General features: G+C 45.0%; 17 non-coding genes and 2 pseudogenes across 17 annotated transcripts; all 19 read left to right on the plus strand.

The window, feature by feature from the left end:
* Window positions 1-3,656: 3,656 nt before the first annotated feature.
* Window positions 3,657-3,848, plus strand: LOC141200948 (U2 spliceosomal RNA). The gene has a single exon (XR_012272620.1). It is a non-coding gene; the product is annotated as a U2 spliceosomal RNA (small nuclear RNA).
* Window positions 3,849-4,967: 1,119 nt separating this feature from the next.
* Window positions 4,968-5,158, plus strand: LOC141199046 (U2 spliceosomal RNA). Its single transcript, XR_012270811.1, has one exon. It is a non-coding gene; the product is annotated as a U2 spliceosomal RNA (small nuclear RNA).
* A 1,120-nt stretch (window positions 5,159-6,278) lies between these two features.
* On the plus strand, window positions 6,279-6,469 carry LOC141200386 (U2 spliceosomal RNA). Its single transcript, XR_012272108.1, has one exon. It is a non-coding gene; the product is annotated as a U2 spliceosomal RNA (small nuclear RNA).
* Window positions 6,470-7,589: 1,120 nt separating this feature from the next.
* LOC141200663 (U2 spliceosomal RNA) lies at window positions 7,590-7,780 on the plus strand. The gene has a single exon (XR_012272376.1). It is a non-coding gene; the product is annotated as a U2 spliceosomal RNA (small nuclear RNA).
* Window positions 7,781-8,904: 1,124 nt separating this feature from the next.
* LOC141200664 (U2 spliceosomal RNA) lies at window positions 8,905-9,095 on the plus strand. Its single transcript, XR_012272377.1, has one exon. It is a non-coding gene; the product is annotated as a U2 spliceosomal RNA (small nuclear RNA).
* A 1,124-nt stretch (window positions 9,096-10,219) lies between these two features.
* LOC141199047 (U2 spliceosomal RNA) lies at window positions 10,220-10,410 on the plus strand. The gene has a single exon (XR_012270812.1). It is a non-coding gene; the product is annotated as a U2 spliceosomal RNA (small nuclear RNA).
* Window positions 10,411-11,530: 1,120 nt separating this feature from the next.
* LOC141200387 (U2 spliceosomal RNA) lies at window positions 11,531-11,721 on the plus strand. The gene has a single exon (XR_012272109.1). It is a non-coding gene; the product is annotated as a U2 spliceosomal RNA (small nuclear RNA).
* Window positions 11,722-12,841: 1,120 nt separating this feature from the next.
* LOC141199050 (U2 spliceosomal RNA) lies at window positions 12,842-13,032 on the plus strand. The gene has a single exon (XR_012270814.1). It is a non-coding gene; the product is annotated as a U2 spliceosomal RNA (small nuclear RNA).
* Window positions 13,033-14,153: 1,121 nt separating this feature from the next.
* On the plus strand, window positions 14,154-14,344 carry LOC141199051 (U2 spliceosomal RNA). The gene has a single exon (XR_012270815.1). It is a non-coding gene; the product is annotated as a U2 spliceosomal RNA (small nuclear RNA).
* A 1,123-nt stretch (window positions 14,345-15,467) lies between these two features.
* LOC141199052 (U2 spliceosomal RNA) lies at window positions 15,468-15,658 on the plus strand. The gene has a single exon (XR_012270816.1). It is a non-coding gene; the product is annotated as a U2 spliceosomal RNA (small nuclear RNA).
* Window positions 15,659-16,778: 1,120 nt separating this feature from the next.
* LOC141199053 (U2 spliceosomal RNA) lies at window positions 16,779-16,969 on the plus strand. Its single transcript, XR_012270817.1, has one exon. It is a non-coding gene; the product is annotated as a U2 spliceosomal RNA (small nuclear RNA).
* A 1,120-nt stretch (window positions 16,970-18,089) lies between these two features.
* Window positions 18,090-18,280, plus strand: LOC141200388 (U2 spliceosomal RNA). Its single transcript, XR_012272110.1, has one exon. It is a non-coding gene; the product is annotated as a U2 spliceosomal RNA (small nuclear RNA).
* Window positions 18,281-19,400: 1,120 nt separating this feature from the next.
* LOC141199054 (U2 spliceosomal RNA) lies at window positions 19,401-19,591 on the plus strand. Its single transcript, XR_012270818.1, has one exon. It is a non-coding gene; the product is annotated as a U2 spliceosomal RNA (small nuclear RNA).
* A 1,121-nt stretch (window positions 19,592-20,712) lies between these two features.
* LOC141199055 (U2 spliceosomal RNA) lies at window positions 20,713-20,903 on the plus strand. The gene has a single exon (XR_012270819.1). It is a non-coding gene; the product is annotated as a U2 spliceosomal RNA (small nuclear RNA).
* A 1,124-nt stretch (window positions 20,904-22,027) lies between these two features.
* On the plus strand, window positions 22,028-22,218 carry LOC141199056 (U2 spliceosomal RNA). Its single transcript, XR_012270820.1, has one exon. It is a non-coding gene; the product is annotated as a U2 spliceosomal RNA (small nuclear RNA).
* Window positions 22,219-23,342: 1,124 nt separating this feature from the next.
* LOC141200665 (U2 spliceosomal RNA) lies at window positions 23,343-23,533 on the plus strand. The gene has a single exon (XR_012272378.1). It is a non-coding gene; the product is annotated as a U2 spliceosomal RNA (small nuclear RNA).
* Window positions 23,534-24,653: 1,120 nt separating this feature from the next.
* Window positions 24,654-24,745, plus strand: LOC141201035 (U2 spliceosomal RNA; annotated as a pseudogene).
* Window positions 24,746-25,539: 794 nt separating this feature from the next.
* Window positions 25,540-25,718, plus strand: LOC141200914 (U2 spliceosomal RNA; annotated as a pseudogene).
* Window positions 25,719-26,836: 1,118 nt separating this feature from the next.
* Window positions 26,837-27,027, plus strand: LOC141199057 (U2 spliceosomal RNA). Its single transcript, XR_012270821.1, has one exon. It is a non-coding gene; the product is annotated as a U2 spliceosomal RNA (small nuclear RNA).
* The last annotated feature ends 561 nt before the right edge of the window (window positions 27,028-27,588 follow it).

Below are 27,588 nucleotides of genomic sequence, written 5' to 3' on the forward strand. Positions count from 1 at the left end.
GGTGTTGTGATAGCTGCTTTAGACTCCGTTTTGGAAGATGAGATTCTTAAAGCTCAGGAGAATGCCCCATCTAACACTCCTCATGGGAGGTTGTTTATGCCTGGGACCTTTAGGAGAGATTTGTTTGTTGAGTGTCACGAATCTCGGTTGGCAGGTCATCCCGGAATCTCTGAGACCAAGAGACTGGTGGGTCGCAGTTTTTGGTGGCCTGGATGGCAGAAGGAAGTCATTAAGTGGGTGCGCCAATGTACTATATGTGCTAGATCTAAGTCCTCACATACTCCTGCTGCGGGGTTGCTTTGTCCTTTGGAGGTCCCCAGTGCTCCTTGGACACATTTGGCTATGGACTTTATAACTGACCTTCCCCCCTCTGAGGGTTTTACTGTCATCTGGGTGGTCGTGGACCGTTTTAGCAAGATGTGTCACTTGATTCCCTTCGTCAAACTGCCCTGCGCTAAAACTCTCGCTAAGGCCTTTGTCAAGGAAATTGTCAGACTTCATGGCGTTCCTACTGACATTGTTTCTGATAGGGGTCCTCAGTTCGTGGCTCGTTTTTGGCGTGCCTTTTGTGACAGGTTGGGAATTCATTTGTCGTTTTCGTCCGGATATCATCCTGAATCTAATGGCCAGACAGAAAGGAAAAACCAGGATGTTGAGCAGTTCTTGCGTTGTTTTGTGGCAGACAATCAAGAGGGGTGGTCTGAGTTTCTGCCACTTGCCGAATTTGCTCTGAACAATCATACATCTTCTTCTGCTGGTTGTTCGCCTTTTTTTTGTTGTTCTGGGAGACATCCGTCGTTTGGGTCGTTCTCCAAGTTGGGATCTGCCGTGCCTGAGGAGGAGAATTTTTCCGGTGATTTGGAAAGAGTTTGGACGGATGTGCGTGGTAATCTTCAGGAGGCCAACAGAAAATCTAAAGACTACTTTGATAGGAAACGACAGGAGGTTTTGTTCGCTGTTGGTGACATGGTTTGGTTGTCCTCTAGGAATCTGCGGTTGAGGATTCCTTCTAAGAAATTGGGTCCCAAGTTTGTAGGGCCCTTTAAGGTGCTTCAGGTTGTCAACCAATCTGCTGTTAGGTTGGAGGTTCCTACCTCCTGGAGAATTAATCCGGTCTTTCATGTCTCTCTGTTAAAAAAAGCTGTTGTGTCGGATGGTGACGCCTCTGCCTCTGTTCCTCCGGTGGTGGAGGATGGGGAATATGAAATTTCTCGCATCCTTGACTCTAGACGGTATAGAGGTAGTTTGCAGTATCTTGTGGCCTGGAAAGGTTTCGGACCCGAGGATAACTCTTGGGTGAGGTCAGATGATGTTTCCGCGTCCAGACTTATCAGAGCGTTTCACAGGAGATTTCCTGATAAGCCTGGTCCTAGGGGATCCGGAGGATCCTCTTAGAAGGGGGGGTACTGTTAGAAGATTGCTGTTAGGTTTTTTTTCCTTTGCTGGTCACATGACCTTGTTGGCCTATTTAATCCTGCTCCGCCCTTCTGGCTTTGCTGGACTTCATTGTATAACTACTTTCTAGCTAGCCTGTGCTCTGTATCTAACTCTGTTAGTTTGCTTGGTCTACGGACCTCTAGGTTCTATCTATTTTGTTTGTTTGTCTGTCTGCTACTATTTCTGTTAGGAGGTGTCCCATATTCCTCCCAGTCCTTAGTACTTGTAGGGATTCCCTCCCCAAATCTATAGGTCTCCGTACAGACTAGATTAGGACTTTAGCAGGTCTGATCGCAGGATCAGGTTCCCTGTTACATCGTAGGGATTCAGCTGAGTCTTATAGTAGGGACAGATCTCCTCTCTTTCCTTAGCTTTGGTAGCAGAACATAACAGCATGTGCAGTGCCTGGTAGGAAAATTTCAGATAATTTGCTGCTTCTAAGAGACTTAATTTATCAGGCTAATTTGAATAAGAATGCTCTTTTGTTACAGTCGGTGGACCTGGAGAAAGCCTTTGATAAAATATCACATAGATTTTTGTTCTCTGCTTTAAGTCACCTTGGTGTTCCGGATAAATTATTGATGGTCATTAAGAGTTTTTATTGTGGGGTCAGTAGCCAGATTTTAGTTAATGGGCATGTGAGTTCCAGTTTTAATATTTTATCGGGAGTTAGGCAGGGTTGTCCCCTGTCACCAATTCTTTTTATCTGTGTGGTGGAGGCCCTTTTAAAAAGTGTGCAAGTTGACAAGTGTGTGGCTGGTGTTTTTATTCCTGGGGGATCCGGGGGTCCAGTCAAGTCTTTAAGTTATATGGATGATATTGTTTTTACTTATGGTTCACAGGCGGATCTCAATAGAGTGAATTTGCACGTAAGGATTTTTTGTTGTGTGGCTGGTATGGCGGTGAATTGGGGAAAGTGCCAACTTTGTAACTTTGGGAGGCAGGTTGAGGTTAACGTGGCAGGAGTGGAGAGTAGGGAGGAAATTGAGGTTCTTGGTGTCATCTTTGAGAAGGAACTGAAAGGGAAAAGCAGCCTGAAGATTCTAGAAGACAAAATGGATCAGAAGTTGAACTTTTGGAAACTAAGGAACCTGTCGCTGAGAGGGAAAGTGCTGGTAATCAAGTCTGTGATTCTCCCGCTTCTGCTGTACACTGCTTTGATTTTCCCACCTGCTGTGCTTTGGACAAAGAGAGTGACAAGGAAACTGTTTGTGTTTTTTTGGGGATCCAAAATGGAGAAACTAAGAAGAGGAATGGTTATGTGTTCTGTGGAAAATGGGGGTTGTGATTTTCCTAACATTGACTTATTTTTAAGAATGCATTATTTTTTGAACATTTATAAATTATCCCAGTGCAATAACAGGACTGCGGACATGTGCAAATATTTAGCAGGACGGCTTTTCCAGAAATGGAGCTGGTGTGAGAAGGATTTAAGAAAACCAGTTTCGTTTGTGATACCGTTTTTTTATGTGGTGCTTAGGTCCTTCTATGATCAAAATGGGATAAGCTCCATGGTTAGACCGGACAAAAAACTGATTGTCTCAGGTATTAAGAAGAAGGAGATGTTATGTGATGTGCCGTTTTGTAATAATGCACAGTCTGGACAGGTGTGGAAGCTTTTTTTCATGCGTGGAATCAGCAACAGACAGAAGGATGTAACCTGGATGGCGTTGCATGGATGCTTGCCAACAAGGGCTTTTTTGAATGACCGGGGGATAAAAGTTCAAGAACTATGTCCTAGGGAAGGTTGCAATAAGGTGGAAACAATACAGCATATTTTTTGGGACTGTTTTTTTGCTAAAAAAGTTTTTACCTTGTTGTCACGTATGTTTGTTGCTTTAGTTGGTTTTCATTGTTTCGATTTTGAAAGGATTTTAATAGGTCAAGATTTTAAGTACTCGCAAAGGAAGCGGGCAAGCTGGATTATTTTTGTCATATATAAAGAGGTTTTATGGGACGTTCGGAATTTGGTGATTTTTAAAAAGATTGTTTTTTCCCCCATGGAATGCAGAAAGATTTTTCTTGCTAGACTGTTTTATGCCTATTTATTGGATAAAAAGAAGTATGGTGAGACAGCAGCAGAAGCACTCTGGAACTTTTCACATTGGACTTCTTACAGTAAGTAACAGTTAATTGCAGGGTTGTGTTTTTTGGGATTTTGTTTTTGTTTTTCCGAATGATGATTTGAGAACCCGTTATGTGAATATGCGCTATGATGCATAAATTAATGTGGGTCTTAATCTGAGGAAAAAAAAAATTCTGTTCTTATCAGTTTAATATCTGATATGTCCCCTATCTGGGGACCATATATTAAATGGATTTTTAGAACAGGGAGATGGAAAAAGAGCTTGCTCTGTCCACTCCACGCATTGACCTGGTATTGCAGTATCTCCAGGACCGGTGCACCCCTTCTTTAATGCAGTTTCTAAAATCAGAAAGAATTGAATTCAATGCTTTTTGTTCATTTTGCTTGTTTGTCGGATTTTGGGATGGACTCTTTGGCTTTGCTTTTCTTCTCCTCATTGGATTTTTCATGTTAAAAGTTGCAGAAGCCAGATGACAAGCTCATTTTGGTTCAACTTCAGCAACTGTGCATTGCATTGCCATGTAATGTAATGTAATGCAATGCTATCTATCTAGCTCTCCCTCTATACTTCCTTTTGGATAAACAGACATATTAGGCAAGCATTTTGGAGCTTTCACCTAAATAACTACAGGTGGTGAGATAAGCTGCACAATATAATTGACCTTTCAGTATATTGTTGCACACACACCATCTATTTAGCAAATGCCCTTGTTATCAACAGCAGCCTTTTAAACTCACCTGAGCTAACAGGTATGTGAGCTGGTTACTCTGCTGCGCTTAAAATTTCTTTTTTGGTTTGCTACAATGCCTTTTCTGAAACGTTGTCTCCCTCTGCTGGAACACTGACTTCTTTCATTTAATGCATGCAGACTATAAAAGAGAAACCAACCCAAAAAGTTTGGTTGATTAGTCTGTGGCATTCTTTTAAACTGTTGCTTATGGCGGTCTCTGTGAGCTTCTCAGTGACATTCAGCCATCCAGGTATCCCGCCTGCAGTAGACGGAATGTGGCAATGGAACGCTGGCTGCGCGTGTCATAATAGGCTCTGAGCCTTTATATACCTGCGCACAGCAGCAGCCACCTTCAGTCTGCTGCTGGACAGCCAGCAGCAGCAGCAGCAGGAGAGGTAATTAATCAGCAACCCTCCTGCTAAGGGTAGACAGCTGCTCGTTCCACCCCCCCCCGCCTTAATTGGTTCTCCTCCCTTCCAACGGTGTTGAGGCGGGTGGGAACAGCCGGGGGTTGAGGGTACTGTGCTAAAAGAGGTGGAGTTATGCAGATCTAAAACGCGTGGATTGCAGCAGCAGCAAGCCGAAAAGTGCAGGCATGTGAGGGATCTAGAGGTTGACAGCATGTCTTCTTAACGGGAGTCCAGGTGGCCATCTCCACAAATGGACTTTTCAGAATCCTTGGGTGGCACCGTAGTCGCAAACCAATTCTGGTTATCGCTTCTCGGCCTTTTGGCTAAGATCAAGTGTAGTATCTGTTCTTATCAGTTTAATATCTGATACGTCCCCTATCTGGGGACCATATATTAAATGGATTTTTAGAACAGGGAGATGGAAAAAGAGCTTGCTCTGTCCACTCCACGCATTGACCTGGTATTGCAGTATCTCCAGGACCGGTGCACCCCTTCTTTAATGCAGTTTCTAAAATCAGAAAGAATTGAATTCAATGCTTTTTGTTCATTTTGCTTGTTTGTCGGATTTTGGGATGGACTCTTTGGCTTTGCTTTTCTTCTCCTCATTGGATTTTTCATGTTAAAAGTTGCAGAAGCCAGATGACAAGCTCATTTTGGTTCAACTTCAGCAACTGTGCATTGCATTGCCATGTAATGTAATGTAATGCAATGCTATCTATCTAGCTCTCCCTCTATACTTCCTTTTGGATAAACAGACATATTAGGCAAGCATTTTGGAGCTTTCACCTAAATAACTACAGGTGGTGAGATAAGCTGCACAATATAATTGACCTTTCAGTATATTGTTGCACACACACCATCTATTTAGCAAATGCCCTTGTTATCAACAGCAGCCTTTTAAACTCACCTGAGCTAACAGGTATGTGAGCTGGTTACTCTGCTGCGCTTAAAATTTCTTTTTTGGTTTGCTACAATGCCTTTTCTGAAACGTTGTCTCCCTCTGCTGGAACACTGACTTCTTTCATTTAATGCCTGCAGACTATAAAAGAGAAACCAACCCAAAAAGTTTGGTTGATTAGTCTGTGGCATTCTTTTAAACTGTTGCTTATGGCGGTCTCTGTGAGCTTCTCAGTGACATTCAGCCATCCAGGTATCCCGCCTGCAGTAGACGGAATGTGGCAATGGAACGCTGGCTGCGCGTGTCATAATAGGCTCTGAGCCTTTATATACCTGCGCACAGCAGCAGCCACCTTCAGTCTGCTGCTGGACAGCCAGCAGCAGCAGCAGCAGGAGAGGTACTTAATCAGCAACCCTCCTGCTAAGGGTAGACGGCTGCTCGTTCCACCCCCCCCCCGCCTTAATTGGTTCTCCTCCCTTCCAACGGTGTTGAGGCGGGTGGGAACAGCCGGGGGTTGAGGGTACTGTGCTAAAAGAGGTGGAGTTATGCAGATCTAAAACGCGTGGATTGCAGCAGCAGCAAGCCGAAAAGTGCAGGCATGTGAGGGATCTAGAGGTTGACAGCATGTCTTCTTAACGGGAGTCCAGGTGGCCATCTCCACAAATGGACTTTTCAGAATCCTTGGGTGGCACCGTAGTCGGAAACCAATTCTGGTTATCGCTTCTCGGCCTTTTGGCTAAGATCAAGTGTAGTATCTGTTCTTATCAGTTTAATATCTGATACGTCCCCTATCTGGGGACCATATATTAAATGGATTTTTAGAACAGGGAGATGGAAAAAGAGCTTGCTCTGTCCATTCCACGCATTGACCTGGTATTGCAGTATCTCCAGGACCGGTGCACCCCTTCTTTAATGCAGTTTCTAAAATCAGAAAGAATTGAATTCAATGCTTTTTGTTCATTTTGCTTGTTTGTCGGATTTTGGGATGGACTCTTTGGCTTTGCTTTTCTTCTCCTCATTGGATTTTTCATGTTAAAAGTTGCAGAAGCCAGATGACAAGCTCATTTTGGTTCAACTTCAGCAACTGTGCATTGCATTGCCATGTAATGTAATGTAATGCAATGCTATCTATCTAGCTCTCCCTCTATACTTCCTTTTGGATAAACAGACATATTAGGCAAGCATTTTGGAGCTTTCACCTAAATAACTACAGGTGGTGAGATAAGCTGCACAATATAATTGACCTTTCAGTATATTGTTGCACACACACCATCTATTTAGCAAATGCCCTTGTTATCAACAGCAGCCTTTTAAACTCACCTGAGCTAACAGGTATGTGAGCTGGTTACTCTGCTGCGCTTAAAATTTCTTTTTTGGTTTGCTACAATGCCTTTTCTGAAACGTTGTCTCCCTCTGCTGGAACACTGACTTCTTTCATTTAATGCATGCAGACTATAAAAGAGAAACCAACCCAAAAAGTTTGGTTGATTAGTCTGTGGCATTCTTTTAAACTGTTGCTTATGGCGGTCTCTGTGAGCTTCTCAGTGACATTCAGCCATCCAGGTATCCCGCCTGCAGTAGACGGAATGTGGCAATGGAACGCTGGCTGCGCGTGTCATAATAGGCTCTGAGCCTTTATATACCTGCGCACAGCAGCAGCCACCTTCAGTCTGCTGCTGGACAGCCAGCAGCAGCAGCAGCAGCAGAGGTAATTAATCAGCAACCCTCCTGCTAAGGGTAGACAGCTGCTCGTTCCACCCCCCCCCCGCCTTAATTGGTTCTCCTCCCTTCCAACGGTGTTGAGGCGGGTGGGAACAGCCGGGGGTTGAGGGTACTGTGCTAAAAGAGGTGGAGTTATGCAGATCTAAAACGCGTGGATTGCAGCAGCAGCAAGCCGAAAAGTGCAGGCATGTGAGGGATCTAGAGGTTGACAGCATGTCTTCTTAACGGGAGTCCAGGTGGCCATCTCCACAAATGGACTTTTCAGAATCCTTGGGTGGCATCGTAGTCGGAAACCAATTCTGGTTATCGCTTCTCGGCCTTTTGGCTAAGATCAAGTGTAGTATCTGTTCTTATCAGTTTAATATCTGATACGTCCGCTATCTGGGGACCATATATTAAATGGATTTTTAGAACAGGGAGATGGAAAAAGAGCTTGCTCTGTCCACTCCACGCATTGACCTGGTATTGCAGTATCTCCAGGACCGGTGCACCCCTTCTTTAATGCAGTTTCTAAAATCAGAAAGAATTGAATTCAATGCTTTTTGTTCATTTTGCTTGTTTGTCGGATTTTGGGATGGACTCTTTGGCTTTGCTTTTCTTCTCCTCATTGGATTTTTCATGTTAAAAGTTGCAGAAGCCAGATGACAAGCTCATTTTGGTTCAACTTCAGCAACTGTGCATTGCATTGCCATGTAATGTAATGTAATGCAATGCTATCTATCTAGCTCTATATCTATACTTCCTTTTGGATAAACAGACATATTAGGCAAGCATTTTGGAGCTTTCACCTAAATAACTACAGGTGGTGAGATAAGCTGCACAATATAATTGACCTTTCAGTATATTGTTGCACACACACCATCTATTTAGCAAATGCCCTTGTTATCAACAGCAGCCTTTTAAACTCACCTGAGCTAACAGGTATGTGAGCTGGTTACTCTGCTGCGCTTAAAATTTCTTTTTTGGTTTGCTACAATGCCTTTTCTGAAACGTTGTCTCCCTCTGCTGGAACACTGACTTCTTTCATTTAATGCCTGCAGACTATAAAAGAGAAACCAACCCAAAAAGTTTGGTTGATTAGTCTGTGGCATTCTTTTAAACTGTTGCTTATGGCGGTCTCTGTGAGCTTCTCAGTGACATTCAGCCATCCAGGTATCCCGCCTGCAGTAGACGGAATGTGGCAATGGAACGCTGGCTGCGCGTGTCATAATAGGCTCTGAGCCTTTATATACCTGCGCACAGCAGCAGCCACCTTCAGTCTGCTGCTGGACAGCCAGCAGCAGCAGCAGCAGGAGTGGTAATTAATCAGCAACCCTCCTGCTAAGGGTAGACAGCTGCTCGTTCCACCCCCCCCCCCCCCGCCTTAATTGGTTCTCCTCCCTTCCAACGGTGTTGAGGCGGGTGGGAACAGCCGGGGGTTGAGGGTACTGTGCTAAAAGAGGTGGAGTTATGCAGATCTAAAACGCGTGGATTGCAGCAGCAGCAAGCCGAAAAGTGCAGGCATGTGAGGGATCTAGAGGTTGACAGCATGTCTTCTTAACGGGAGTCCAGGTGGCCATCTCCACAAATGGACTTTTCAGAATCCTTGGGTGGCATCGTAGTCGGAAACCAATTCTGGTTATCGCTTCTCGGCCTTTTGGCTAAGATCAAGTGTAGTATCTGTTCTTATCAGTTTAATATCTGATACGTCCGCTATCTGGGGACCATATATTAAATGGATTTTTAGAACAGGGAGATGGAAAAAGAGCTTGCTCTGTCCACTCCACGCATTGACCTGGTATTGCAGTATCTCCAGGACCGGTGCACCCCTTCTTTAATGCAGTTTCTAAAATCAGAAAGAATTGAATTCAATGCTTTTTGTTCATTTTGCTTGTTTGTCGGATTTTGGGATGGACTCTTTGGCTTTGCTTTTCTTCTCCTCATTGGATTTTTCATGTTAAAAGTTGCAGAAGCCAGATGACAAGCTCATTTTGGTTCAACTTCAGCAACTGTGCATTGCATTGCCATGTAATGTAATGTAATGCAATGCTATCTATCTAGCTCTCCCTCTATACTTCCTTTTGGATAAACAGACATATTAGGCAAGCATTTTGGAGCTTTCACCTAAATAACTACAGGTGGTGAGATAAGCTGCACAATATAATTGACCTTTCAGTATATTGTTGCACACACACCATCTATTTAGCAAATGCCCTTGTTATCAACAGCAGCCTTTTAAACTCACCTGAGCTAACAGGTATGTGAGCTGGTTACTCTGCTGCGCTTAAAATTTCTTTTTTGGTTTGCTACAATGCCTTTTCTGAAACGTTGTCTCCCTCTGCTGGAACACTGACTTCTTTCATTTAATGCCTGCAGACTATAAAAGAGAAACCAACCCAAAAAGTTTGGTTGATTAGTCTGTGGCATTCTTTTAAACTGTTGCTTATGGCGGTCTCTGTGAGCTTCTCAGTGACATTCAGCCATCCAGGTATCCCGCCTGCAGTAGACGGAATGTGGCAATGGAACGCTGGCTGCGCGTGTCATAATAGGCTCTGAGCCTTTATATACCTGCGCACAGCAGCAGCCACCTTCAGTCTGCTGCTGGACAGCCAGCAGCAGCAGCAGCAGGACAGGTAATTAATCAGCAGCCCTCCTGCTAAGGGTAGACAGCTGCTCGTTCCACCCCCCCCCCCCCCGCCTTAATTGGTTCTCCTCCCTTCCAACGGTGTTGAGGCGGGTGGGAACAGCCGGGGGTTGAGGGTACTGTGCTAAAAGAGGTGGAGTTATGCAGATCTAAAACGCGTGGATTGCAGCAGCAGCAAGCCGAAAAGTGCAGGCATGTGAGGGATCTAGAGGTTGACAGCATGTCTTCTTAACGGGAGTCCAGGTGGCCATCTCCACAAATGGACTTTTCAGAATCCTTGGGTGGCACCGTAGTCGGAAACCAATTCTGGTTATCGCTTCTCGGCCTTTTGGCTAAGATCAAGTGTAGTATCTGTTCTTATCAGTTTAATATCTGATACGTCCCCTATCTGGGGACCATATATTAAATGGATTTTTAGAACAGGGAGATGGAAAAAGAGCTTGCTCTGTCCACTCCACGCATTGACCTGGTATTGCAGTATCTCCAGGACCGGTGCACCCCTTCTTTAATGCAGTTTCTAAAATCAGAAAGAATTGAATTCAATGCTTTTTGTTCATTTTGCTTGTTTGTCGGATTTTGGGATGGACTCTTTGGCTTTGCTTTTCTTCTCCTCATTGGATTTTTCATGTTAAAAGTTGCAGAAGCCAGATGACAAGCTCATTTTGGTTCAACTTCAGCAACTGTGCATTGCATTGCCATGTAATGTAATGTAATGCAATGCTATCTATCTAGCTCTCCCTCTATACTTCCTTTTGGATAAACAGACATATTAGGCAAGCATTTTGGAGCTTTCACCTAAATAACTACAGGTGGTGAGATAAGCTGCACAATATAATTGACCTTTCAGTATATTGTTGCACACACACCATCTATTTAGCAAATGCCCTTGTTATCAACAGCAGCCTTTTAAACTCACCTGAGCTAACAGGTATGTGAGCTGGTTACTCTGCTGCGCTTAAAATTTCTTTTTTGGTTTGCTACAATGCCTTTTCTGAAACGTTGTCTCCCTCTGCTGGAACACTGACTTCTTTCATTTAATGCCTGCAGACTATAAAAGAGAAACCAACCCAAAAAGTTTGGTTGATTAGTCTGTGGCATTCTTTTAAACTGTTGCTTATGGCGGTCTCTGTGAGCTTCTCAGTGACATTCAGCCATCCAGGTATCCCGCCTGCAGTAGACGGAATGTGGCAATGGAACGCTGGCTGCGCGTGTCATAATAGGCTCTGAGCCTTTATATACCTGCGCACAGCAGCAGCCACCTTCAGTCTGCTGCTGGACAGCCAGCAGCAGCAGCAGCAGGAGAGGTACTTAATCAGCAACCCTCCTGCTAAGGGTAGACGGCTGCTCGTTCCACCCCCCCCCCGCCTTAATTGGTTCTCCTCCCTTCCAACGGTGTTGAGGCGGGTGGGAACAGCCGGGGGTTGAGGGTACTGTGCTAAAAGAGGTGGAGTTATGCAGATCTAAAACGCGTGGATTGCAGCAGCAGCAAGCCGAAAAGTGCAGGCATGTGAGGGATCTAGAGGTTGACAGCATGTCTTCTTAACGGGAGTCCAGGTGGCCATCTCCACAAATGGACTTTTCAGAATCCTTGGGTGGCACCGTAGTCGGAAACCAATTCTGGTTATCGCTTCTCGGCCTTTTGGCTAAGATCAAGTGTAGTATCTGTTCTTATCAGTTTAATATCTGATACGTCCCCTATCTGGGGACCATATATTAAATGGATTTTTAGAACAGGGAGATGGAAAAAGAGCTTGCTCTGTCCATTCCACGCATTGACCTGGTATTGCAGTATCTCCAGGACCGGTGCACCCCTTCTTTAATGCAGTTTCTAAAATCAGAAAGAATTGAATTCAATGCTTTTTGTTCATTTTGCTTGTTTGTCGGATTTTGGGATGGACTCTTTGGCTTTGCTTTTCTTCTCCTCATTGGATTTTTCATGTTAAAAGTTGCAGAAGCCAGATGACAAGCTCATTTTGGTTCAACTTCAGCAACTGTGCATTGCATTGCCATGTAATGTAATGTAATGCAATGCTATCTATCTAGCTCTCCCTCTATACTTCCTTTTGGATAAACAGACATATTAGGCAAGCATTTTGGAGCTTTCACCTAAATAACTACAGGTGGTGAGATAAGCTGCACAATATAATTGACCTTTCAGTATATTGTTGCACACACACCATCTATTTAGCAAATGCCCTTGTTATCAACAGCAGCCTTTTAAACTCACCTGAGCTAACAGGTATGTGAGCTGGTTACTCTGCTGCGCTTAAAATTTCTTTTTTGGTTTGCTACAATGCCTTTTCTGAAACGTTGTCTCCCTCTGCTGGAACACTGACTTCTTTCATTTAATGCATGCAGACTATAAAAGAGAAACCAACCCAAAAAGTTTGGTTGATTAGTCTGTGGCATTCTTTTAAACTGTTGCTTATGGCGGTCTCTGTGAGCTTCTCAGTGACATTCAGCCATCCAGGTATCCCGCCTGCAGTAGACGGAATGTGGCAATGGAACGCTGGCTGCGCGTGTCATAATAGGCTCTGAGCCTTTATATACCTGCGCACAGCAGCAGCCACCTTCAGTCTGCTGCTGGACAGCCAGCAGCAGCAGCAGCAGCAGAGGTAATTAATCAGCAACCCTCCTGCTAAGGGTAGACAGCTGCTCGTTCCACCCCCCCCCCGCCTTAATTGGTTCTCCTCCCTTCCAACGGTGTTGAGGCGGGTGGGAACAGCCGGGGGTTGAGGGTACTGTGCTAAAAGAGGTGGAGTTATGCAGATCTAAAACGCGTGGATTGCAGCAGCAGCAAGCCGAAAAGTGCAGGCATGTGAGGGATCTAGAGGTTGACAGCATGTCTTCTTAACGGGAGTCCAGGTGGCCATCTCCACAAATGGACTTTTCAGAATCCTTGGGTGGCACCGTAGTCGCAAACCAATTCTGGTTATCGCTTCTCGGCCTTTTGGCTAAGATCAAGTGTAGTATCTGTTCTTATCAGTTTAATATCTGATACGTCCCCTATCTGGGGACCATATATTAAATGGATTTTTAGAACAGGGAGATGGAAAAAGAGCTTGCTCTGTCCACTCCACGCATTGACCTGGTATTGCAGTATCTCCAGGACCGGTGCACCCCTTCTTTAATGCAGTTTCTAAAATCAGAAAGAATTGAATTCAATGCTTTTTGTTCATTTTGCTTGTTTGTCGGATTTTGGGATGGACTCTTTGGCTTTGCTTTTCTTCTCCTCATTGGATTTTTCATGTTAAAAGTTGCAGAAGCCAGATGACAAGCTCATTTTGGTTCAACTTCAGCAACTGTGCATTGCATTGCCATGTAATGTAATGTAATGCAATGCTATCTATCTAGCTCTCCCTCTATACTTCCTTTTGGATAAACAGACATATTAGGCAAGCATTTTGGAGCTTTCACCTAAATAACTACAGGTGGTGAGATAAGCTGCACAATATAATTGACCTTTCAGTATATTGTTGCACACACACCATCTATTTAGCAAATGCCCTTGTTATCAACAGCAGCCTTTTAAACTCACCTGAGCTAACAGGTATGTGAGCTGGTTACTCTGCTGCGCTTAAAATTTCTTTTTTGGTTTGCTACAATGCCTTTTCTGAAACGTTGTCTCCCTCTGCTGGAACACTGACTTCTTTCATTTAATGCCTGCAGACTATAAAAGAGAAACCAACCCAAAAAGTTTGGTTGATTAGTCTGTGGCATTCTTTTAAACTGTTGCTTATGGCGGTCTCTGTGAGCTTCTCAGTGACATTCAGCCATCCAGGTATCCCGCCTGCAGTAGACGGAATGTGGCAATGGAACGCTGGCTGCGCGTGTCATAATAGGCTCTGAGCCTTTATATACCTGCGCACAGCAGCAGCCACCTTCAGTCTGCTGCTGGACAGCCAGCAGCAGCAGCAGCAGGAGAGGTAATTAATCAGCAACCCTCCTGCTAAGGGTAGACAGCTGCTCGTTCCACCCCCCCCCCCGCCTTAATTGGTTCTCCTCCCTTCCAACGGTGTTGAGGCGGGTGGGAACAGCCGGGGGTTGAGGGTACTGTGCTAAAAGAGGTGGAGTTATGCAGATCTAAAACGCGTGGATTGCAGCAGCAGCAAGCCGAAAAGTGCAGGCATGTGAGGGATCTAGAGGTTGACAGCATGTCTTCTTAACGGGAGTCCAGGTGGCCATCTCCACAAATGGACTTTTCAGAATCCTTGGGTGGCACCGTAGTCGGAAACCAATTCTGGTTATCGCTTCTCGGCCTTTTGGCTAAGATCAAGTGTAGTATCTGTTCTTATCAGTTTAATATCTGATACGTCCCCTATCTGGGGACCATATATTAAATGGATTTTTAGAACAGGGAGATGGAAAAAGAGCTTGCTCTGTCCACTCCACGCATTGACCTGGTATTGCAGTATCTCCAGGACCGGTGCACCCCTTCTTTAATGCAGTTTCTAAAATCAGAAAGAATTGAATTCAATGCTTTTTGTTCATTTTGCTTGTTTGTCGGATTTTGGGATGGACTCTTTGGCTTTGCTTTTCTTCTCCTCATTGGATTTTTCATGTTAAAAGTTGCAGAAGCCAGATGACAAGCTCATTTTGGTTCAACTTCAGCAACTGTGCATTGCATTGCCATGTAATGTAATGTAATGCAATGCTATCTATCTAGCTCTCCCTCTATACTTCCTTTTGGATAAACAGACATATTAGGCAAGCATTTTGGAGCTTTCACCTAAATAACTACAGGTGGTGAGATAAGCTGCACAATATAATTGACCTTTCAGTATATTGTTGCACACACACCATCTATTTAGCAAATGCCCTTGTTATCAACAGCAGCCTTTTAAACTCACCTGAGCTAACAGGTATGTGAGCTGGTTACTCTGCTGCGCTTAAAATTTCTTTTTTGGTTTGCTACAATGCCTTTTCTGAAACGTTGTCTCCCTCTGCTGGAACACTGACTTCTTTCATTTAATGCCTGCAGACTATAAAAGAGAAACCAACCCAAAAAGTTTGGTTGATTAGTCTGTGGCATTCTTTTAAACTGTTGCTTATGGCGGTCTCTGTGAGCTTCTCAGTGACATTCAGCCATCCAGGTATCCCGCCTGCAGTAGACGGAATGTGGCAATGGAACGCTGGCTGCGCGTGTCATAATAGGCTCTGAGCCTTTATATACCTGCGCACAGCAGCAGCCACCTTCAGTCTGCTGCTGGACAGCCAGCAGCAGCAGCAGCAGGACAGGTAATTAATCAGCAGCCCTCCTGCTAAGGGTAGACAGCTGCTCGTTCCACCCCCCCCCCCCCGCCTTAATTGGTTCTCCTCCCTTCCAACGGTGTTGAGGCGGGTGGGAACAGCCGGGGGTTGAGGGTACTGTGCTAAAAGAGGTGGAGTTATGCAGATCTAAAACGCGTGGATTGCAGCAGCAGCAAGCCGAAAAGTGCAGGCATGTGAGGGATCTAGAGGTTGACAGCATGTCTTCTTAACGGGAGTCCAGGTGGCCATCTCCACAAATGGACTTTTCAGAATCCTTGGGTGGCACCGTAGTCGGAAACCAATTCTGGTTATCGCTTCTCGGCCTTTTGGCTAAGATCAAGTGTAGTATCTGTTCTTATCAGTTTAATATCTGATACGTCCCCTATCTGGGGACCATATATTAAATGGATTTTTAGAACAGGGAGATGGAAAAAGAGCTTGCTCTGTCCACTCCACGCATTGACCTGGTATTGCAGTATCTCCAGGACCGGTGCACCCCTTCTTTAATGCAGTTTCTAAAATCAGAAAGAATTGAATTCAATGCTTTTTGTTCATTTTGCTTGTTTGTCGGATTTTGGGATGGACTCTTTGGCTTTGCTTTTCTTCTCCTCATTGGATTTTTCATGTTAAAAGTTGCAGAAGCCAGATGACAAGCTCATTTTGGTTCAACTTCAGCAACTGTGCATTGCATTGCCATGTAATGTAATGTAATGCAATGCTATCTATCTAGCTCTATATCTATACTTCCTTTTGGATAAACAGACATATTAGGCAAGCATTTTGGAGCTTTCACCTAAATAACTACAGGTGGTGAGATAAGCTGCACAATATAATTGACCTTTCAGTATATTGTTGCACACACACCATCTATTTAGCAAATGCCCTTGTTATCAACAGCAGCCTTTTAAACTCACCTGAGCTAACAGGTATGTGAGCTGGTTACTCTGCTGCGCTTAAAATTTCTTTTTTGGTTTGCTACAATGCCTTTTCTGAAACGTTGTCTCCCTCTGCTGGAACACTGACTTCTTTCATTTAATGCCTGCAGACTATAAAAGAGAAACCAACCCAAAAAGTTTGGTTGATTAGTCTGTGGCATTCTTTTAAACTGTTGCTTATGGCGGTCTCTGTGAGCTTCTCAGTGACATTCAGCCATCCAGGTATCCCGCCTGCAGTAGACGGAATGTGGCAATGGAACGCTGGCTGCGCGTGTCATAATAGGCTCTGAGCCTTTATATACCTGCGCACAGCAGCAGCCACCTTCAGTCTGCTGCTGGACAGCCAGCAGCAGCAGCAGCAGGAGAGGTAATTAATCAGCAACCCTCCTGCTAAGGGTAGACAGCTGCTCGTTCCACCCCCCCCCCGCCTTAATTGGTTCTCCTCCCTTCCAACGGTGTTGAGGCGGGTGGGAACAGCCGGGGGTTGAGGGTACTGTGCTAAAAGAGGTGGAGTTATGCAGATCTAAAACGCGTGGATTGCAGCAGCAGCAAGCCGAAAAGTGCAGGCATGTGAGGGATCTAGAGGTTGACAGCATGTCTTCTTAACGGGAGTCCAGGTGGCCATCTCCACAAATGGACTTTTCAGAAACCTTGGGTGGCACCGTAGTCGCAAACCAATTCTGGTTATCGCTTCTCGGCCTTTTGGCTAAGATCAAGTGTAGTATCTGTTCTTATCAGTTTAATATCTGATACGTCCCCTATCTGGGGACCATATATTAAATGGATTTTTAGAACAGGGAGATGGAAAAAGAGCTTGCTCTGTCCACTCCACGCATTGACCTGGTATTGCAGTATCTCCAGGACCGGTGCACCCCTTCTTTAATGCAGTTTCTAAAATCAGAAAGAATTGAATTCAATGCTTTTTGTTCATTTTGCTTGTTTGTCGGATTTTGGGATGGACTCTTTGGCTTTGCTTTTCTTCTCCTCATTGGATTTTTCATGTTAAAAGTTGCAGAAGCCAGATGACAAGCTCATTTTGGTTCAACTTCAGCAACTGTGCATTGCATTGCCATGTAATGTAATGTAATGCAATGCTATCTATCTAGCTCTCCCTCTATACTTCCTTTTGGATAAACAGACATATTAGGCAAGCATTTTGGAGCTTTCACCTAAATAACTACAGGTGGTGAGATAAGCTGCACAATATAATTGACCTTTCAGTATATTGTTGCACACACACCATCTATTTAGCAAATGCCCTTGTTATCAACAGCAGCCTTTTAAACTCACCTGAGCTAACAGGTATGTGAGCTGGTTACTCTGCTGCGCTTAAAATTTCTTTTTTGGTTTGCTACAATGCCTTTTCTGAAACGTTGTCTCCCTCTGCTGGAACACTGACTTCTTTCATTTAATGCCTGCAGACTATAAAAGAGAAACCAACCCAAAAAGTTTGGTTGATTAGTCTGTGGCATTCTTTTAAACTGTTGCTTATGGCGGTCTCTGTGAGCTTCTCAGTGACATTCAGCCATCCAGGTATCCCGCCTGCAGTAGACGGAATGTGGCAATGGAACGCTGGCTGCGCGTGTCATAATAGGCTCTGAGCCTTTATATACCTGCGCACAGCAGCAGCCACCTTCAGTCTGCTGCTGGACAGCCAGCAGCAGCAGCAGCAGGAGAGGTACTTAATCAGCAACCCTCCTGCTAAGGGTAGACGGCTGCTCGTTCCACCCCCCCCCCGCCTTAATTGGTTCTCCTCCCTTCCAACGGTGTTGAGGCGGGTGGGAACAGCCGGGGGTTGAGGGTACTGTGCTAAAAGAGGTGGAGTTATGCAGATCTAAAACGCGTGGATTGCAGCAGCAGCAAGCCGAAAAGTGCAGGCATGTGAGGGATCTAGAGGTTGACAGCATGTCTTCTTAACGGGAGTCCAGGTGGCCATCTCCACAAATGGACTTTTCAGAATCCTTGGGTGGCACCGTAGTCGGAAACCAATTCTGGTTATCGCTTCTCGGCCTTTTGGCTAAGATCAAGTGTAGTATCTGTTCTTATCAGTTTAATATCTGATACGTCCCCTATCTGGGGACCATATATTAAATGGATTTTTAGAACAGGGAGATGGAAAAAGAGCTTGCTCTGTCCATTCCACGCATTGACCTGGTATTGCAGTATCTCCAGGACCGGTGCACCCCTTCTTTAATGCAGTTTCTAAAATCAGAAAGAATTGAATTCAATGCTTTTTGTTCATTTTGCTTGTTTGTCGGATTTTGGGATGGACTCTTTGGCTTTGCTTTTCTTCTCCTCATTGGATTTTTCATGTTAAAAGTTGCAGAAGCCAGATGACAAGCTCATTTTGGTTCAACTTCAGCAACTGTGCATTGCATTGCCATGTAATGTAATGTAATGCAATGCTATCTATCTAGCTCTCCCTCTATACTTCCTTTTGGATAAACAGACATATTAGGCAAGCATTTTGGAGCTTTCACCTAAATAACTACAGGTGGTGAGATAAGCTGCACAATATAATTGACCTTTCAGTATATTGTTGCACACACACCATCTATTTAGCAAATGCCCTTGTTATCAACAGCAGCCTTTTAAACTCACCTGAGCTAACAGGTATGTGAGCTGGTTACTCTGCTGCGCTTAAAATTTCTTTTTTGGTTTGCTACAATGCCTTTTCTGAAACGTTGTCTCCCTCTGCTGGAACACTGACTTCTTTCATTTAATGCATGCAGACTATAAAAGAGAAACCAACCCAAAAAGTTTGGTTGATTAGTCTGTGGCATTCTTTTAAACTGTTGCTTATGGCGGTCTCTGTGAGCTTCTCAGTGACATTCAGCCATCCAGGTATCCCGCCTGCAGTAGACGGAATGTGGCAATGGAACGCTGGCTGCGCGTGTCATAATAGGCTCTGAGCCTTTATATACCTGCGCACAGCAGCAGCCACCTTCAGTCTGCTGCTGGACAGCCAGCAGCAGCAGCAGCAGCAGAGGTAATTAATCAGCAACCCTCCTGCTAAGGGTAGACAGCTGCTCGTTCCACCCCCCCCCCGCCTTAATTGGTTCTCCTCCCTTCCAACGGTGTTGAGGCGGGTGGGAACAGCCGGGGGTTGAGGGTACTGTGCTAAAAGAGGTGGAGTTATGCAGATCTAAAACGCGTGGATTGCAGCAGCAGCAAGCCGAAAAGTGCAGGCATGTGAGGGATCTAGAGGTTGACAGCATGTCTTCTTAACGGGAGTCCAGGTGGCCATCTCCACAAATGGACTTTTCAGAATCCTTGGGTGGCACCGTAGTCGCAAACCAATTCTGGTTATCGCTTCTCGGCCTTTTGGCTAAGATCAAGTGTAGTATCTGTTCTTATCAGTTTAATATCTGATACGTCCCCTATCTGGGGACCATATATTAAATGGATTTTTAGAACAGGGAGATGGAAAAAGAGCTTGCTCTGTCCACTCCACGCATTGACCTGGTATTGCAGTATCTCCAGGACCGGTGCACCCCTTCTTTAATGCAGTTTCTAAAATCAGAAAGAATTGAATTCAATGCTTTTTGTTCATTTTGCTTGTTTGTCGGATTTTGGGATGGACTCTTTGGCTTTGCTTTTCTTCTCCTCATTGGATTTTTCATGTTAAAAGTTGCAGAAGCCAGATGACAAGCTCATTTTGGTTCAACTTCAGCAACTGTGCATTGCATTGCCATGTAATGTAATGTAATGCAATGCTATCTATCTAGCTCTCCCTCTATACTTCCTTTTGGATAAACAGACATATTAGGCAAGCATTTTGGAGCTTTCACCTAAATAACTACAGGTGGTGAGATAAGCTGCACAATATAATTGACCTTTCAGTATATTGTTGCACACACACCATCTATTTAGCAAATGCCCTTGTTATCAACAGCAGCCTTTTAAACTCACCTGAGCTAACAGGTATGTGAGCTGGTTACTCTGCTGCGCTTAAAATTTCTTTTTTGGTTTGCTACAATGCCTTTTCTGAAACGTTGTCTCCCTCTGCTGGAACACTGACTTCTTTCATTTAATGCCTGCAGACTATAAAAGAGAAACCAACCCAAAAAGTTTGGTTGATTAGTCTGTGGCATTCTTTTAAACTGTTGCTTATGGCGGTCTCTGTGAGCTTCTCAGTGACATTCAGCCATCCAGGTATCCCGCCTGCAGTAGACGGAATGTGGCAATGGAACGCTGGCTGCGCGTGTCATAATAGGCTCTGAGCCTTTATATACCTGCGCACAGCAGCAGCCACCTTCAGTCTGCTGCTGGACAGCCAGCAGCAGCAGCAGCAGGAGAGGTAATTAATCAGCAACCCTCCTGCTAAGGGTAGACAGCTGCTCGTTCCACCCCCCCCCCCGCCTTAATTGGTTCTCCTCCCTTCCAACGGTGTTGAGGCGGGTGGGAACAGCCGGGGGTTGAGGGTACTGTGCTAAAAGAGGTGGAGTTATGCAGATCTAAAACGCGTGGATTGCAGCAGCAGCAAGCCGAAAAGTGCAGGCATGTGAGGGATCTAGAGGTTGACAGCATGTCTTCTTAACGGGAGTCCAGGTGGCCATCTCCACAAATGGACTTTTCAGAATCCTTGGGTGGCACCGTAGTCGGAAACCAATTCTGGTTATCGCTTCTCGGCCTTTTGGCTAAGATCAAGTGTAGTATCTGTTCTTATCAGTTTAATATCTGATACGTCCCCTATCTGGGGACCATATATTAAATGGATTTTTAGAACAGGGAGATGGAAAAAGAGCTTGCTCTGTCCACTCCACGCATTGACCTGGTATTGCAGTATCTCCAGGACCGGTGCACCCCTTCTTTAATGCAGTTTCTAAAATCAGAAAGAATTGAATTCAATGCTTTTTGTTCATTTTGCTTGTTTGTCGGATTTTGGGATGGACTCTTTGGCTTTGCTTTTCTTCTCCACATTGGATTTTTCATGTTAAAAGTTGCAGAAGCCAGATGACAAGCTCATTTTGGTTCAACTTCAGCAACTGTGCATTGCATTGCCATGTAATGTAATGTAATGCAATGCTATCTATCTAGCTCTCCCTCTATACTTCCTTTTGGATAAACAGACATATTAGGCAAGCATTTTGGAGCTTTCACCTAAATAACTACAGGTGGTGAGATAAGCTGCACAATATAATTGACCTTTCAGTATATTGTTGCACACACACCATCTATTTAGCAAATGCCCTTGTTATCAACAGCAGCCTTTTAAACTCACCTGAGCTAACAGGTATGTGAGCTGGTTACTCTGCTGCGCTTAAAATTTCTTTTTTGGTTTGCTACAATGCCTTTTCTGAAACGTTGTCTCCCTCTGCTGGAACACTGACTTCTTTCATTTAATGCCTGCAGACTATAAAAGAGAAACCAACCCAAAAAGTTTGGTTGATTAGTCTGTGGCATTCTTTTAAACTGTTGCTTATGGCGGTCTCTGTGAGCTTCTCAGTGACATTCAGCCATCCAGGTATCCCGCCTGCAGTAGACGGAATGTGGCAATGGAACGCTGGCTGCGCGTGTCATAATAGGCTCTGAGCCTTTATATACCTGCGCACAGCAGCAGCCACCTTCAGTCTGCTGCTGGACAGCCAGCAGCAGCAGCAGCAGGACAGGTAATTAATCAGCAGCCCTCCTGCTAAGGGTAGACAGCTGCTCGTTCCACCCCCCCCCCCCCCGCCTTAATTGGTTCTCCTCCCTTCCAACGGTGTTGAGGCGGGTGGGAACAGCCGGGGGTTGAGGGTACTGTGCTAAAAGAGGTGGAGTTATGCAGATCTAAAACGCGTGGATTGCAGCAGCAGCAAGCCGAAAAGTGCAGGCATGTGAGGGATCTAGAGGTTGACAGCATGTCTTCTTAACGGGAGTCCAGGTGGCCATCTCCACAAATGGACTTTTCAGAATCCTTGGGTGGCACCGTAGTCGGAAACCAATTCTGGTTATCGCTTCTCGGCCTTTTGGCTAAGATCAAGTGTAGTATCTGTTCTTATCAGTTTAATATCTGATACGTCCCCTATCTGGGGACCATATATTAAATGGATTTTTAGAACAGGGAGATGGAAAAAGAGCTTGCTCTGTCCACTCCACGCATTGACCTGGTATTGCAGTATCTCCAGGACCGGTGCACCCCTTCTTTAATGCAGTTTCTAAAATCAGAAAGAATTGAATTCAATGCTTTTTGTTCATTTTGCTTGTTTGTCGGATTTTGGGATGGACTCTTTGGCTTTGCTTTTCTTCTCCTCATTGGATTTTTCATGTTAAAAGTTGCAGAAGCCAGATGACAAGCTCATTTTGGTTCAACTTCAGCAACTGTGCATTGCATTGCCATGTAATGTAATGTAATGCAATGCTATCTATCTAGCTCTATATCTATACTTCCTTTTGGATAAACAGACATATTAGGCAAGCATTTTGGAGCTTTCACCTAAATAACTACAGGTGGTGAGATAAGCTGCACAATATAATTGACCTTTCAGTATATTGTTGCACACACACCATCTATTTAGCAAATGCCCTTGTTATCAACAGCAGCCTTTTAAACTCACCTGAGCTAACAGGTATGTGAGCTGGTTACTCTGCTGCGCTTAAAATTTCTTTTTTGGTTTGCTACAATGCCTTTTCTGAAACGTTGTCTCCCTCTGCTGGAACACTGACTTCTTTCATTTAATGCCTGCAGACTATAAAAGAGAAACCAACCCAAAAAGTTTGGTTGATTAGTCTGTGGCATTCTTTTAAACTGTTGCTTATGGCGGTCTCTGTGAGCTTCTCAGTGACATTCAGCCATCCAGGTATCCCGCCTGCAGTAGACGGAATGTGGCAATGGAACGCTGGCTGCGCGTGTCATAATAGGCTCTGAGCCTTTATATACCTGCGCACAGCAGCAGCCACCTTCAGTCTGCTGCTGGACAGCCAGCAGCAGCAGCAGCAGGAGTGGTAATTAATCAGCAACCCTCCTGCTAAGGGTAGACAGCTGCTCGTTCCACCCCCCCCCCCCCCGCCTTAATTGGTTCTCCTCCCTTCCAACGGTGTTGAGGCGGGTGGGAACAGCCGGGGGTTGAGGGTACTGTGCTAAAAGAGGTGGAGTTATGCAGATCTAAAACGCGTGGATTGCAGCAGCAGCAAGCCGAAAAGTGCAGGCATGTGAGGGATCTAGAGGTTGACAGCATGTCTTCTTAACGGGAGTCCAGGTGGCCATCTCCACAAATGGACTTTTCAGAATCCTTGGGTGGCATCGTAGTCGGAAACCAATTCTGGTTATCGCTTCTCGGCCTTTTGGCTAAGATCAAGTGTAGTATCTGTTCTTATCAGTTTAATATCTGATACGTCCGCTATCTGGGGACCATATATTAAATGGATTTTTAGAACAGGGAGATGGAAAAAGAGCTTGCTCTGTCCACTCCACGCATTGACCTGGTATTGCAGTATCTCCAGGACCGGTGCACCCCTTCTTTAATGCAGTTTCTAAAATCAGAAAGAATTGAATTCAATGCTTTTTGTTCATTTTGCTTGTTTGTCGGATTTTGGGATGGACTCTTTGGCTTTGCTTTTCTTCTCCTCATTGGATTTTTCATGTTAAAAGTTGCAGAAGCCAGATGACAAGCTCATTTTGGTTCAACTTCAGCAACTGTGCATTGCATTGCCATGTAATGTAATGTAATGCAATGCTATCTATCTAGCTCTCCCTCTATACTTCCTTTTGGATAAACAGACATATTAGGCAAGCATTTTGGAGCTTTCACCTAAATAACTACAGGTGGTGAGATAAGCTGCACAATATAATTGACCTTTCAGTATATTGTTGCACACACACCATCTATTTAGCAAATGCCCTTGTTATCAACAGCAGCCTTTTAAACTCACCTGAGCTAACAGGTATGTGAGCTGGTTACTCTGCTGCGCTTAAAATTTCTTTTTTGGTTTGCTACAATGCCTTTTCTGAAACGTTGTCTCCCTCTGCTGGAACACTGACTTCTTTCATTTAATGCCTGCAGACTATAAAAGAGAAACCAACCCAAAAAGTTTGGTTGATTAGTCTGTGGCATTCTTTTAAACTGTTGCTTATGGCGGTCTCTGTGAGCTTCTCAGTGACATTCAGCCATCCAGGTATCCCGCCTGCAGTAGACGGAATGTGGCAATGGAACGCTGGCTGCGCGTGTCATAATAGGCTCTGAGCCTTTATATACCTGCGCACAGCAGCAGCCACCTTCAGTCTGCTGCTGGACAGCCAGCAGCAGCAGCAGCAGGAGAGGTAATTAATCAGCAACCCTCCTGCTAAGGGTAGACAGCTGCTCGTTCCACCCCCCCCCCGCCTTAATTGGTTCTCCTCCCTTCCAACGGTGTTGAGGCGGGTGGGAACAGCCGGGGGTTGAGGGTACTGTGCTAAAAGAGGTGGAGTTATGCAGATCTAAAACGCGTGGATTGCAGCAGCAGCAAGCCGAAAAGTGCAGGCATGTGAGGGATCTAGAGGTTGACAGCATGTCTTCTTAACGGGAGTCCAGGTGGCCATCTCCACAAATGGACTTTTCAGAATCCTTGGGTGGCACCGTAGTCGGAAACCAATTCTGGTTATCGCTTCTCGGCCTTTTGGCTAAGATCAAGTGTAGTATCTTTCGAAAAGGCGGTTTTGGATGTTGGCCGCCCTAGTAGATTGATACATTATGCACACTGGGGTTTAGGCGCTTGTTAGTACGCCAGGTGGCTAATATAGTCATCTGGTGGAAAGCATGGCCCCCCAGGATCGACGCCATTGGGCCGGGGAAGATCGAAAGCCCGAAGTGTGAAGTGCCCCAGGAGTGGTGACCCTGGGGTGCCTTAACTCACTGGGATTGGGAACCCCACTTGAGTTTATGGCACATTTGCACAAGCACTTCAAATTTTCTTTCTTCGCACACACCCTTATTCCGGGCCTTCTGGCCTTAGGATGGGGAATTTTTCAATTCCCGGTTGAAGGTCCGGGCAGTATTATACTGTGAAACCTTCACTATTTATTTAATTTCTTTGTCACTGTGTGTCCACTTATTCACGTGTGTCACGGCCTACTAGGATTTTGTCGGGATGCGGTTCCCTTACGGGTTCCTCTCTTGGCAGGTCTAGGGGGGGAGTGTGTGGCCATCAGGTTCCGCTCCCCCCTGAACCCCCCTGGCTCTCCTCTTTCGGGAGGAGAGCGTTGTTGGCTCCCCTCTTCCGGGAGGGGAGCACAGTCTTTGGCTCCCAGTGCCTTGCTCGGGTGAGAACTCGGGCAGGTGCTGGGGGTATGATTGGGTCGCCTCTGGCTTCGGCTGGAGGTGGCTTTTTGTCCCTGTTCCTCGCTGTGGCCTTTTGGCTCGGAGGGACGGGGAATGGTTTGGGGGACCCTTCTCCTTTTGGAGAGGGTTTCAAGAAGACCAGCATCCTAGTGCACTTTTTTTGTGGCACTTGTCACTTTTTTAAGCGCACTCGGGTTTTGTACACGAATTCGGGCTTTCAAAAAAAAAAAAAAATCTGTTCTTATCAGTTTAATATCTGATACGTCCCCTATCTGGGGACCATATATTAAATGGATTTTTAGAACAGGGAGATGGAAAAAGAGCTTGCTCTGTCCACTCCACGCATTGACCTGGTATTGCAGTATCTCCAGGACCGGTGCACCCCTTCTTTAATGCAGTTTCTAAAATCAGAAAGAATTGAATTCAATGCTTTTTGTTCATTTTGCTTGTTTGTCGGATTTTGGGATGGACTCTTTGGCTTTGCTTTTCTTCTCCTCATTGGATTTTTCATGTTAAAAGTTGCAGAAGCCAGATGACAAGCTCATTTTGGTTCAACTTCAGCAACTGTGCATTGCATTGCCATGTAATGTAATGTAATGCAATGCTATCTATCTAGCTCTCCCTCTATACTTCCTTTTGGATAAACAGACATATTAGGCAAGCATTTTGGAGCTTTCACCTAAATAACTACAGGTGGTGAGATAAGCTGCACAATATAATTGACCTTTCAGTATATTGTTGCACACACACCATCTATTAGCAAATGCCCTTGTTATCAACAGCAGCCTTTTAAACTCACCTGAGCTAACAGGTATGTGAGCTGGTTACTCTGCTGCGCTTAAAATTTCTTTTTTGGTTTGCTACAATGCCTTTTCTGAAACGTTGTCTCCCTCTGCTGGAACACTGACTTCTTTCATTTAATGCCTGCAGACTATAAAAGAGAAACCAACCCAAAAAGTTTGGTTGATTAGTCTGTGGCATTCTTTTAAACTGTTGCTTATGGCGGTCTCTGTGAGCTTCTCAGTGACATTCAGCCATCCAGGTATCCCGCCTGCAGTAGACGGAATGTGGCAATGGAACGCTGGCTGCGCGTGTCATAATAGGCTCTGAGCCTTTATATACCTGCGCACAGCAGCAGCCACCTTCAGTCTGCTGCTGGACAGCCAGCAGCAGCAGCAGCAGGAGAGGTAATTAATCAGCAACCCTCCTGCTAAGGGTAGACAGCTGCTCGTTCCACTCCCCCCCGCCTTAATTGGTTCTCCTCCCTTCCAACGGTGTTGAGGCGGGTGGGAACAGCCGGGGGTTGAGGGTACTGTGCTAAAAGAGGTGGAGTTATGCAGATCTAAAACGCGTGGATTGCAGCAGCAGCAAGCCGAAAAGTGCAGGCATGTGAGGGATCTAGAGGTTGACAGCATGTCTTCTTAACGGGAGTCCAGGTGGCCATCTCCACAAATGGACTTTTCAGAATCCTTGGGTGGCACCGTAGTCGGAAACCAATTCTGGTTATCGCTTCTCGGCCTTTTGGCTAAGATCAAGTGTAGTATCTGTTCTTATCAGTTTAATATCTGATACGTCCCCTATCTGGGGACCATATATTAAATGGATTTTTAGAACAGGGAGATGGAAAAAGAGCTTGCTCTGTCCACTCCACGCATTGACCTGGTATTGCAGTATCTCCAGGACCGGTGCACCCCTTCTTTAATGCAGTTTCTAAAATCAGAAAGAATTGAATTCAATGCTTTTTGTTCATTTTGCTTGTTTGTCGGATTTTGGGATGGACTCTTTGGCTTTGCTTTTCTTCTCCTCATTGGATTTTTCATGTTAAAAGTTGCAGAAGCCAGATGACAAGCTCATTTTGGTTCAACTTCAGCAACTGTGCATTGCATTGCCATGTAATGTAATGTAATGCAATGCTATCTATCTAGCTCTCCCTCTATACTTCCTTTTGGATAAACAGACATATTAGGCAAGCATTTTGGAGCTTTCACCTAAATAACTACAGGTGGTGAGATAAGCTGCACAATATAATTGACCTTTCAGTATATTGTTGCACACACACCATCTATTTAGCAAATGCCCTTGTTATCAACAGCAGCCTTTTAAACTCACCTGAGCTAACAGGTATGTGAGCTGGTTACTCTGCTGCGCTTAAAATTTCTTTTTTGGTTTGCTACAATGCCTTTTCTGAAACGTTGTCTCCCTCTGCTGGAACACTGACTTCTTTCATTTAATGCCTGCAGACTATAAAAGAGAAACC

This window comes from Phyllobates terribilis, unplaced genomic scaffold (assembly GCF_046119375.1).
Source record: "Phyllobates terribilis strain yellow unplaced genomic scaffold, ASM4611937v1 Scaffold_108__1_contigs__length_5656254, whole genome shotgun sequence".
Classification (NCBI taxonomy): Eukaryota; Metazoa; Chordata; class Amphibia; order Anura; family Dendrobatidae; genus Phyllobates; species Phyllobates terribilis.